The sequence below is a fragment of the Cryptomeria japonica genome, chromosome 1 (genome assembly GCF_030272615.1).
Source record: "Cryptomeria japonica chromosome 1, Sugi_1.0, whole genome shotgun sequence".
NCBI classification, from domain to species: domain Eukaryota; kingdom Viridiplantae; phylum Streptophyta; class Pinopsida; order Cupressales; family Cupressaceae; genus Cryptomeria; species Cryptomeria japonica.
The window spans coordinates 587,257,019-587,270,144 of NC_081405.1; positions in this window are offsets into that span (position 1 = coordinate 587,257,019).

A 13,126-nucleotide genomic window follows, 5' to 3' on the forward strand; every position below is an offset into this window, starting at 1 on the left:
AGAACATTTGAACCTCTTTACTCAATAAAGAGCGATTTAAAGGAAGTTGTACTTTTTGTAAAAATATGTATAGTCTTTTCTTTTTATTCTTTTTCCTCACCTAACTCTATAGCCCAATGGATACAAGCACTCAGAGTTCTAGATTCTACAAGCTTCAAGTGGTGCAGCTTGTTCCCTAGTCATAGCTAGCTATTATCCTCAAATTTAGCATGGCCAAAATTGTGAGGCAACCCTACAAAACTGGTCCATTTTGTACCTTATGATCTTCGGGAGAGCTTAATCGACTTCGTCGATTAGTTTGTTTTGTTCCTTGTTTTCTGTTTTTATTGTTTTCTTCATTCCTTTAAGTTTGCAGTTTTACCTGCAGTTCGGACTTTAAAGTCTGAGCTACAGGGTTCTTTTTGTAGGTCCCGAAGACAACTGAGAGGGGGGGGTGAATCAATTGTCTAATAAATTGAAACCAAAATCTTATTAACCAACAATCTCCCCCTTTGGCATTGATGGCAACACAAGATGGAAAAACCATCAAAGTGCCAAAACAGAAATGCCAAGTACAAAAATCAACAATCTCCATTTCTCCCCTTGGGAGTAATATGTGTTTATACCAATCTCTCCCTAATGTTTTTCCATATATCTCTCCCCCTTTGACATCAAATGCCAAAGTCACAAAAAGTCAAGTTCATACAAAATACCAACCAATTCAATACACCAACTACTCCCCCTGAGAAGTAGCTTCCTCATCAAATACCAGAATAAAAGATTTGTCCATTTAATTATGTCGGTTGATGACAACCATCAATTGTCTAAGTCTTTACTGGTGGAGGTAAGACTTTGAGCTGATCTTTGAGATACTCAAAAGTTTCCTTAGGCAAAGGTTTTGTGAAAATATCTGCAAGTTGTTCTTTAGTATTCACATAAACCAGTTTTATCTCCTTTTCTTCAACTTTTTCCCTTAGAAAATTCAGTTTGATAGAAACATGTTTTGTTTTAGAATGTAATACTGGATTCTTAGATATATCAATTGCTGCAGTGTTAACACAATATATAGTAATAGGTTCCTTGCATTTTACCTTTATGTCTTTCAACATTTTCTTAAGCCAAAGTACCTGTGTATAGTTTGTTGCTACTGCAACATATTCTGATTCTGCTATTGATAAAGATGTACAACACTATTTCTTACTTAACCAAGAAACTAATCTCTTTCCAAGAAAGAATGCTCCTCCTATGGTTCTTTTTCTATCATCCACATCTCCCGCCCAATTTGCATCTGATAACATACTTCTTGCTGCATCCAAAATAGTTCTGTTTTTCCTTTCAACAACTCCATTCTATTGTGTGTCTGAGGTGCTGATAACTGTCTTTTGATTCCATTTACTTCACAGAATATATTAAAATCTCTAGATGTCAATTCTCCTCCTTGATCTGATCTTAAACATTTAATTTTCTTACCGGTTTCATTTTCAACCATTGCTTTGAATAGCTTGAACTTCCCAAGTGCTTCTGATTTTTCTCTGAGAAAAGTAACCCAACACATTCTAGAATAATCATCAATAATTAGCATGAAATATCTATCACCTTGTAATCTTTTAGTTCTAGTTGGACCACATAAATCAGTGTGAATTAAATCAAGAGCATTATTGGATTTTTCTGGAATACTTTTGAAACTAACTCTAACCTGTTTTCCAAATTGACATTCCTTGCAAATTGTATTCTAAGGTTTCACAATTTTAGGTAAATCTCTAACTTCCTTAGAAGTACTAATTTTTACCATGCAATCAAAATTTACATGACATAGTCTTTTATGCCATAGCCAACTTTCATCTATATGTGCAATTAAGCATGCCTTTTCACTGTTATTCAAATGAAAGATATTACCTCTAGTCTGATTACCGGTTGCAATTTCCAAACTAGTTCTATTCATGATTTTGCATTTTCCATTTTTAAATTGTAATTGAAAACCTTTCTCAACTAATTGACCAACACTTAAAAGATTATGTTTTAATCCTTCAACATAGTAGACATTGTCAGTGTTATGTTTACCATCAAGAGATATTGAACCCTTACCTTTGATTGAACAGGCTTTGTCATCTCCGAATCTTACTAAACCTCCATTGTATTCTTGAAAGTTCAAGAATTTACCTTTGTCTCCAGTCATGTGATGTGAGCATCCTGAGTCAATAATCCATTCATCCTTTGATTCAACTTTAGCTGCTAGGGCTTGTTCTACCAGTTGAGCAATAGGTACGAGTTGATCTTTTGTTATAGCAACAAAGACCCATCCGTTGTCTGTTGAATCCTCATTAGAATCATCAGTCACACCTTCATCAGCAATGTAACAAGATTTATCTTTGTTTTTCTTAAATCTGTATCTCTGATATTCAGGATTAGGTTTGTATGTCCTTCTAGCTTCTTCTCTTAGTCTAGCATGTCTATCAGGACATCTTGAAGCCATATGACCAATCTTATTGCAATTGAAACATTTAAAGGGTGCTTTACCTTCATACTTACTTCCAATTGGACCTTTTGGCATTTTTCTTGCAAATAGTGCTTCAAGTTATTCAAGCTCTTCATTCTCCTTCCTGGTTTCTTCAAGTTCTCTTGCATAAAAGGCTCTCCAGTCTGATTTGTCAAAAGATGGAGCAGATGATGTTGATGCTTTGAAGGCCAAATCAGTTTTTATAGTAGCAACAGGACCAAATTCCTCAATTTCAAAAGCTGAAAGTTTTCCAATCAATGAATCCCTAGTTACTGATGTATTAGGCATTGTTCTCAACTCATTAATAGCAGTAACCTTCATTTTATATGCTGGTGGCAAACCTCTTAAGATTTTTGAAACAATCTCATCTTCACTCAAGGTTCCTCCACAACATTTGATACCCAAAACAATTTCATTTACTCTTTCCATAAAAGCAAAAATCCTTTCATCTTCTTCCATTTTTAGATGTTCATACCTGACTCGGAAGCTTTCAAGTTTTGCAATTTTGACTGTGGAATCCCCTTCATTCAGTGTTTCCAAATGATCCCAAATAGCTTTTGTAGTAGATCTATCTAATAATCCCATGATTTGTTGATCTGATAATGCACTCAAAAGTGCTTCTCTTGCTTTGCAATCATTTTTGTTCATCTTTAGCTAAAGTAATGGGAGTAGTCTGACCAGCTATAGTAGTAGTATAACCATTCTTAGTAACTTCCCAGATATCTTTACCAATGCAATTTAGATGTGTCTCCATTCTGATTTTCCATATCCCATAGTTGGTTCCATCAAGTTTAGGACTATCCTTTCTGAAATAATTAGTAGACATTGGATCTCCTCAAGTTGTTAAACTTCTGCAAAAAGAGGACTGGGCTTTGATACCAATTATAGGTCCCGGAGACAACTAAGAGTGGGGGGGGGTGAATTTGCTGTCTAATAAATTCAAACCAAAATCTTATTAACCAACACTTTTATCTTTTCTAGATACACTTCGGACTTTAAAGTCCAATGAGTATTTGTAGATTTTCTTCTCTACAGTTTGGACTTTAAAGTCCAAACTGCATGTTGTCTTAGCCTGCAGTTCGGACTTTAAAGTCTGAACTGTCGGTGATTTGTCCATCAGTTGCATGTCAAACTTTAAAGTCAGATGTGCAAGTGTTCCTAGGTTGGCACGTTGGACTTTAAAGCCTGACATGCAACTGCGTGTTGTATTAAATGTCGCATTATTGATTAATTAGGGTTTGTTAAATGCTTTTTAAAGTTATTTTTTGCGTTTTAGTCTTCATTTTTGTTTCTCTTGTGTGCGAACTCCTCCATTTTCTTCATCGCAAATCAGATTTTCTTCACCTTGATTCAGGAAGATCTCTCCTTGTCGGATTTTACATCACCATTTGTTGCAGAAGAGGTAGGGTTTTATTTCATGTGTCTTTGGGTTCCTTTTTTAGGTTTGCATCTTGTTTGTTTTTCTTTTTTGTTTTTGTTTGTCTTTTTTGAGCTTCTCTTTCAGAAGGCAATCGAATTTTGTAGTTTGATTGTCTCCCTTGTTTCGAAGGACAATTGGACTTCAAAACTTGATTTCCCTTCGGAGCCTCCTTCTAAAGCTACATACTAGATTTTAAAGTCTGGTGTGCAGCTGGAGAAAGGTCTCTTTGCATATCGGGTTTTAAACTCTGATATGCGGGATCTTAACCTTCACATATTGGACTTTAAAATCTGATATGCAGAGGGGAGTAGGTTAACATGTTGTGCTTCAAAACCCAACATGTCAACCAGTTGTCCTTCCCCTTTATAAGAACATCGGACTTTAATGTTCAATGTGTCTTTAATCTTTTCTAGATTGCACAATGGACTTTAAAGTTTGATGTGCTTGTTTGAAGTTTTTCCCCAGCACATCCGACTTTAAAGTCTGATGTGTTACTGATTTTCCCCTGATTGACACATTGAACTTTAAAGTCCGACGTGTTGATAACTCATCCCAAATTGCACATTGGACTTTAAAGTCCGATGTGTTGATCAAGTTTTATTTTAATTGCACTTCGGACTTTAAAGTCCGATGTGCAATTTTCATTTTCAAAAGAGTAGGTCAGACTTTTTTCCCCGACCTACTGTTTTTGGCATTTTTACTCCTAAGCCTATTTTGAGTCTCCTTTTTTGATCTATTTGACAAAAAATTATTTTGATAATGATGAATAGCTAATCATTAGTGTTGAATGCAGTCATCATGCACGAATGTCAAATCTCTCTCACAACAAGCCCAAGTCTTCCTCAAGTTAGTTGGAACGCTCTCCAAGTACAGCATCATCAAGAAAGATGAAATACAATTACGACAAGTATTTTAATATGTACCGAGAAAGTTTAGTAGACTCAAATATTAAGGAGATCAGAGACACCAAAATTGGGCATGTTGATATTCAAGAATTTATTGACCAGGTTCAAAAGGCTCCAGCACGTCTAAACAATTTTATAAAATCTGAGCTGCATAAGTATGCATATTTCCTAGTTGTGGCTCATGATCCTAAATTTGTACTAGAAGTAGCTGATCATTTTGATCCAAGCACAAGGCAAGTAAAAGATGAAGATCATGATGTCATCAGGACTCTAGATAGTGTATTATTCAATAGTGTCTTCAAAGGTTCATCAGTTGAAGAAGTAGTTGATATTTCTCAAGAGAGTGCTCAAGAGTATTATGAGAAACATGAGGATAAATGCAAAAAGGTGATCAATACTGTATATCTCTCTACTGCAAGAAGTTCCCTCACCTCACGATGGCCTAAGTCCTTCCACAGGAGTTTTTTTAATGTGGAATATAATGACATGGTCACCATGTTATCCAGAGTGAGAGGGTTAAAAGACTCATTATTTTCAAAACTGGATGTCTTATTACATAAATATAATCAGAAAGGGAGCCACAAGAATCGATTAGGGAGAGAAGATCAGTGATGTGCTTTATGCTCAATTGAAGAAGGTCAAGGTGACACTGAAGTTTTGCATGACCTTGTACCTGGTTTATGCAGCTACTTCAATGAGGCAATATCCAGGCTTGTCTACCAAGGGTGACAAAAGATTGGTGCCTGTTTGGGAGTACTATGATCAGCTAACAATCAAGAACCAAGGTAATCATTATAGGAGGGTTAATGATGCCTTCTTTGCTATATGGAAGTGTATTTTTTATAAAGGCTTGCAGAAAAGGAGAATATCAGAAGCTACTTACAATAGTGTGTCTCATTTTGGGTGTGTATTTTTGCTGTTTCTCATATTTAGCTATATCTAAATTGGATGTTTCTCAGGTGAGCCCTTCATTCTTTCAAGGTTCCCTTTAGATAAAATTATCATTATGGAGTTGTGTAGACAACTGATAAGTGTGCATGAGAAACAATTACAAGCACATAAGACTAGGGTAAAATTCCCAGAGTCAATCAGCAGGTATTCAGTGCTAACCAATCCCAAGGCCAAAAATATGGAGGAGGAAATGCAATGGAATACCATGAGAAGATTCAAGGCCCGAACCGATTTTGATTTTTGGGGTATAAAGAACAAACTCAGAAGGACTTATACTCATGTTTGTAGGTTTGAGGATGTTTGGGTAGATTGTCAGAATGAGGAGGATATAAAAAGGATGGATTTCAGTTGTCTTACTCTAGAACAAATTGAAAATTTGGATCTAGCTAAGATCCCAATGACCATGAAAGACACAAATGACATAGTGGACCCTATTTATTATGAAAAAGAAGATTGCTAACTCACCAATTCCACTTGTGTAATGGTCAAAGAAAGAAAGCAAATCTATTACATAGAGGATCTCTCCTCTCTTAGCAAATACCGATGCTTGGTTGCTAAAAAAGAACCTAAGGATGAAACAACTTCCCACTAGTTCAAGAGATGAAGACAATAGTGATGGCCCATTGGGCAACACAACAACAGCTGAAACAAGAACAAAGAGTAGGGCAGACTCATAAGCACTATCCTTAGCTCCTGTGATAAATCGAAGGGTAAAGGACCCAAAATCAAATTTACAGTTAAAGGGTCGAAGAACGGTGAATCTGATAACACAATGATGAAGGAGTAGTACCCAACCGGTGCTAAGAGGGGGGTGAATCAGTATAGACAAAAACACACTCTTGAACCAGTTTGTCTGTAGACACTATGCATTGATAGACAAACAGTGACACCGGTTCTCAAACAGAGTACATCCTGCAAAACCCAAAATAACTAGGACAAGCATAAACCGGCTAACACTTATCTTCTCATACAATCTAACACTTCATTTCCTTTTAACCCTAATGCATGAACATGTAATCTACCATCAAAGATATACATATAAGAAACTAGATCAACAAGATTCACCACGTGACAGAAAACAACAAAGCATCACATGAAGAAGACATCACACATAACACACATATTTTTCACGTGGAAACCCAACAGGGAAAAACCATGGTGGGGTTGAATACCCACAAGCTTGTTTTTCAACTCCTTAGAAGTTTGCTCTTTTAGGAGCCTTGTTCGGTTAAAGACTGATACAATACATTCTATTAGGAACCGATCCTATTAGGGATCACCTAGTTAAGGGATGGCTAGAATACCTTGTTAAGGGTTAAACCCTATTAAAGGTCACCTCGTTAGAGGATTTCAAGAACTCAATTGTTTTGAGTCACCCTGTTAAAGCTACCTTGTTAAGGGATTTCTGAACTGTTGAAGTGGTTAGAGATCAACAGGTATTACAATGATCTGGTAACAGCACTCAATGCCAATGCAGATCCACTTAAGCTCCTCTTCACCTTCCGCACTTACACTCTGCAGGTATCACTTCTCTCCTTTTGGTCTGGCAAGAATCACGTATCCCTTCTCTTGGATACACACACACACAACTTTTTCCAACAACCTCAGAAAGAATCACAACATTGACCTTATAGAAAAACAAATAGGTCAGTAGCATAAACCCTAAACCCTAAAACCTATTACGTTAAGGAATTCAAATGGTTCAATCCTGACCATTGAGCACACTGCATTAAATGTAACAGTTCTTGATCAATTCTCAAGACATTCTCCATCATCCATTTCCACTGATTTCATGGCAGTTGATAACCCATCACACATTATCACTATTTTATAGACTACGTACATTCCCGAGGTAGATAGGAACAATCTCCTTCATGCAAGATCCTTCACACACATAAGGCTTACATGGCAACATGATCTGTTCTTTGTTACCATGATAAATCATCACACAAAGTCACTGGTTGAGCCACACAGGCTTGAAGCACTTCAACTAGAAACTCTAAATTTGAGACTACCAATTGGTAGTCATACAACGCTCCCATGTGCTGGTTCCCATAACCATATGCCAGTTCATCTTGAACAAACACACCACTTCACTTTCACACAAATGTCGGTTCATAGTGTTACACCGGTTCTCACATATGTCGGTTCTCACCTCTTCAACATATTGACATCAATGACAACATACAATGTCATTATGTTCACATACCGGTTCACATAATGCCAACAATCTCCCCCTTTGGCATTGATGGCAATATACAAAGATATCTCTCCACTTAAAATCTTCTCCTAAAATTTTTGCAGATATCTTCTCTACTTCACATCTTCTCCCCCTTTGACAACAATGCCAAAGTAGAGGCACAAGTTTCCTTGTTCCATTATGCTGCTCCCGCTGAGGAGTAGCCTCCTTCAACACATCAATCCTGAAGAAAAAATTGACTATTCAATACTTGACTAATGTGGAGCATATACCTTTAGTTCACCTCCTTCAGGGGAAACACCCCTAATTCACCTCTTAAGTACATAAATGTAGCCTTTGGGAGAGGCTTGGTGGATATGTCTACTAATTGCTCCTAACTAGAAACATATACTTGTGCAATCGCTTTGATCTGAACCTTTTACCTCAAGAAATGATACTTAAGCTCAAATTTCTTCATTCTAGAATGTAAAACCGGATTCTTGGAGATATTAATTGCACTAGTATTGTCGCAAAATATACTTACCGATTCAGATACAGGAACTTTGAAGCCATTTAATACATGCTTCATCCAAATTGTCTAAGTGCAGTTCATAAAAGCTACAACATACTCTGCTTCCACTATAGACTGAGAGATACAACTCTACTTCTTACTCATCCATGAGACCAGTCTACCACTAAGAAAGAATGCACCACCGATTGTGCTTTTCTAGTCATCTATATTGCCTGCCCAATCAGCATTTGTTTATACTTTCAAGTTGAAATCCTTGCTATATGGATACCAGAATCCATAGTCAATAGTTCCCTTCAGATACCTAAGAATCTGCTTGACTACAACCAAGTGGGATTCTCTTGGGCTTTTCTGGAATCTTGCAGTAATGCCAACTACATGTGCAATATCTGGTCTACTATGCACTATATAATGCAACTTACCAATCATTGATCGGTATTCCTTCTCATCGACCAATGCTGAGTCATCTTCTTTGGATAGTTTACAACTAGTCACCATTGGAGTACCAACCAGTTTGCTATCTTCCATACCAAAGGTCTTCAACACCTCTTTGACATACTTGGACTAAGTGATAAAGATTCCTTGTTTCATCTACTGGATCTACAATCCAATGAAGAATTTAATCTCCCCTATGAGAGACATCTCAAACTCTTTCTTCATCTCATCAGCAAACTCATGACTCATCTTGTCATCTCCACCAAAGATAATGTCATCAACAAATACCTCACAGATCAAGATCTAATCACCTTCGGACTTCAAGTAGATATTTCTATCTTCACTTGTTCTCTCAAATCCAATCTTCACAAGATGCGAATGCAGACATTCATACCATGCTCTAGGTGCCTGCTTTAGACCATATAAGGCTTTATGTAGCCTAAATACCATGTCACTGTCTTTAGATAGGGAAAACCCATCTGGTTTCTCAATATACACCTCTTCAAGTACTCCATTTAGGAATGTAGATTTTACATCCATTTGATATACTTTGAAACCTTTAAAAGCTGCATATACAAGAAGCATACAGACTCCTTCCATTCTGGCTATAGGAGAAAAGGTTTCTCCATAGTCTTCTTCTTCTTGAGCATATCCTTTGCACACCAATCTGGCTTTGTTCCTAATCACTATGCCATCCTCATTTAGCTTATTTCTAAAAACCCGTTTGGTACCAATGACATTTTTATGCTCTGGTCTGGGTACCAAAGACCATGTACCATTTTTCTCTATCTAGTCAAGTTCCTCTTCCATTGCCTTGATCTAGTCTTCATCTTTATGGGCCTCTTTGAATTATTTATGCTCAAATTCAGAGATCATACATGAGTTTTCTCTGAGCTTTCTTCTTGTAAGGATTCTTGCATCCTTATCTCCTATGATCTGCTTAGGATCATGATTCAGCTTGACATACTAAGGAATGGTCTTAATGGATTCCTCTTGCTTTTCTTCTTCATCCTCATCTCCATCAGGATCAGCATCTACATCTACCAGTGTAGGAACACTGTTACTGGTTCTTGGTTGATTGACAACCGGTTCCCAGAATGTTACAACCGGTTCATTTACCACTTGCTCACTACCGGTTTCCTTAGTTTTCTCAGAGGTTTCATCAACTCTTACATTGATGCTTTCCATAATTCTCTGAGTCCTATTGTTGAAACAATTGAGAGCTTTTCTCTTGGTGGAATATCCTAGGAATATTCCCTCATCACATTTCGCATCAAATTTTCTCTAGTGTTCACTCCTATTGATGTAACATTTGCTACCAAACACTCTAAAGTAGCTAACCATAGGTGTCTTACCAGTCCAATACTCATAAGGATTTTTATCCTTACCTTTCTTTATGAGTACCCGGTTCATTGTGTAGACTGCAGTGCTCACCACTTCTCTCCAAAAGGTGTGAGCTACCTTTCCTTGAATCAACATGGTTCTAGCTACTTCAACTATAGTCCAGTTATTCCTCTTTTCTAGGCCATTCTGCTATGGAGTTCAGGGGGCAGACAATTGCCTCTTGATGCCATGTTCTTCATAGTACTTGTTGAATTCACTAGAAGTGAATTCCCCTCCTTGATCAGTTCTCAGGCACTTGATCCTTTTACCACTTTCCTTCTCCACTAATGGTCTAAAAGCTTTGAACTTTACAAAGGCTTCAGACTTGTCTTTCAGGAATGTGACCCACATCATTCTTGAGCAATCATCAGTGAGAATCATGAAGTACCTATCACCCTACACACTTCTAGTTTTCATAGGACCACACAAATCAGTATGCACAAGGTCAAGCAAGTTGTCAGCAGTGGAAGATTTACCTTTAAAGGTTGAGGAAGACATTTTCCCCAATTGACACTCTCTGCACAAGGTATTATCCAGTTTTCTTAGTATTGGCAACCCTCTAACTACCTTGATCTTACTAGCCTTCACAATGTTATCAAAGTTTACATGGCAGAGTCTCCTATGCCATATCCAACTATCATCAAATTTAGCCATAAGACATGTTCTTATATTTGCATTTAGCCAAAATAGGTTACCTTTGGCCTGCATGTTGGTGGCCACCAATTCACCATTCTTTCCTTTGATTCTGCAAACTCCATTCTTGAATTCTAGAGTGAGGCCATTGTCATTCAATTGGGCAACACTCAGAAGGTTTTGTATGAGACCATCAACCCAATACACATTGTCAGCACTACTCTTTCCATTTAGAGAGATAGACTCTCTGCCTTTGACCATGCATGGTGCATCATTGCCAAAGCGAACCACACCACCATCATAATCTTCCAAGGATAGAAACTTGCTTCGGTCACTAGTCATATAGTGAGAACAACCACTATCAATGATCCACTCATTGGAATTATCAAACTGGGAGACAAGAGCCTTCTTGTCTGACACATCTTTCTTCATAGCAACAAACACAATATCTTCATTTTCTTCATCCTCTAATTCCTCATATGTGACACCTTCATCAACTGCCACAAAACAGTTTCTCTGGTTTCCTCCTTTGAATTTCTTGAACCTTTCCAGTTTGTCCTTCTTGTCACCATTACAACAGTTTACATCAATATGTCCTATCTAGTTATAGGAAAAGTATTTCAAAGGTAGCTTACCTCTGTATTTGCCAGTTCCTTTAGGAAGTTTCCTGGCAAGGAGAGCTTCAAATACCATTAGAATCTCCTCATCATCCATTTCTCTACTTTCTTTTGGTTCACCACTAGTGCTAGCTTCTTTTCCTTTTCTGGATGGTACTGTAGAAGCTTTAAAAGCTGATTCTATCTTTTATACACTGCCATCAAAACCATTTAGCTCATAGGTTGTCAACTTTGCAATGATGGAGTCTAGGGATACCTTAGTCTTGTCTATTGATCTCAGCTCCTGAATAGTAGCAACCCTTATTGCATAGACCGGCAATAGGGATCTCAGATCTTTTCTTACCACTGTGGAATCTTCTATTTTACCACCTGCACTCTTGATATCTCCAACAATGGTTTTGATTCTTATTCCATATTGTTGAATGGTCTCACCTTCAACCATCCGCATATCTTCAAACTTCCCTCTAAGGCTTTCTTCCTTCTCTTGTTTTACATGATCATCACCACCATAGATATTTTCAAGAGTATCCCATACCTCTTTGGGATTTTCCTTGTCTTGGACATCAATGAACTCAATGTCAAATAAACTACTAATTAGGGCTTCAATGACTTGCCCATTCTCCTATATCTCTCTCTTTTGGTCATCGGTAAGAGTACCGATAGGGGCAACATAGCTATAGTGTTGAGCACCCATGCTTTTGATGTATATCTTCATTCTGTCTTTCCATATACTGAAATTTTCTCTGTTAAAATTTGGACCTTCCATCTTCATCATTAGACAAGGATCTTTACCTCAAGTAGTTAAGCTTATAACACAGAGGACCAAGAGGATGCTCTGATACCAATTGATAACACAATGATGAATGAGTAGTACCCAACTGGTATTGAGAGGGGGGGGTGAATCAGTACAGACAAAAACACACTCTTGAACCGGTTTGTCTATAGACACTATGCATTGATAGACAAATAGTGACACTAGTCCTCAAATAGAATACAACCGGCAAAACCTAGAATAACTAAGACAAGCATAAACCGGCTAACACTTATCTTCTCATACAATCTAACACTTCATTTCCTTTTCACCCTAATGCATTAATAGGTAATATACCATCAAAGATATACATATGAGCAACTGGATCAACAAGATTCACCGCTTGACAGAAAACAACAAAGCATCACATGAAGAAGACATCACACATAACACACATATTTTTCACGTGGAAACCCAATAGGGAAAAACCACGGTGGGGATGAATACCCACAAGCTTGTTTTTGAACTCTTTAGAAGTCCACTATGTTAGGAGCCTTGTCCGGTTAAAGACTGATACAATAGGTTCTATTAGAAACTGATCCTGTTAGGGATCACCTGGTTAAGGGATGGCTAGAATACCCGGTTAAGGGTTAAACCCTGTTAAAGGTTACCTTGTTAGATGATTTAAAGAACTCAATGGTTTTGAGTCATGCTATTAAAGGATTTACAGCAAGCCTGTTAAAGCTACCCTGTTAAGGGATTTCTCAACTATTGAAGTGGTTAGAGATCAATAGGTATTATAATGATCTAGTAACAACACTCAATGCCAATGCAGATCTTCTTAAGC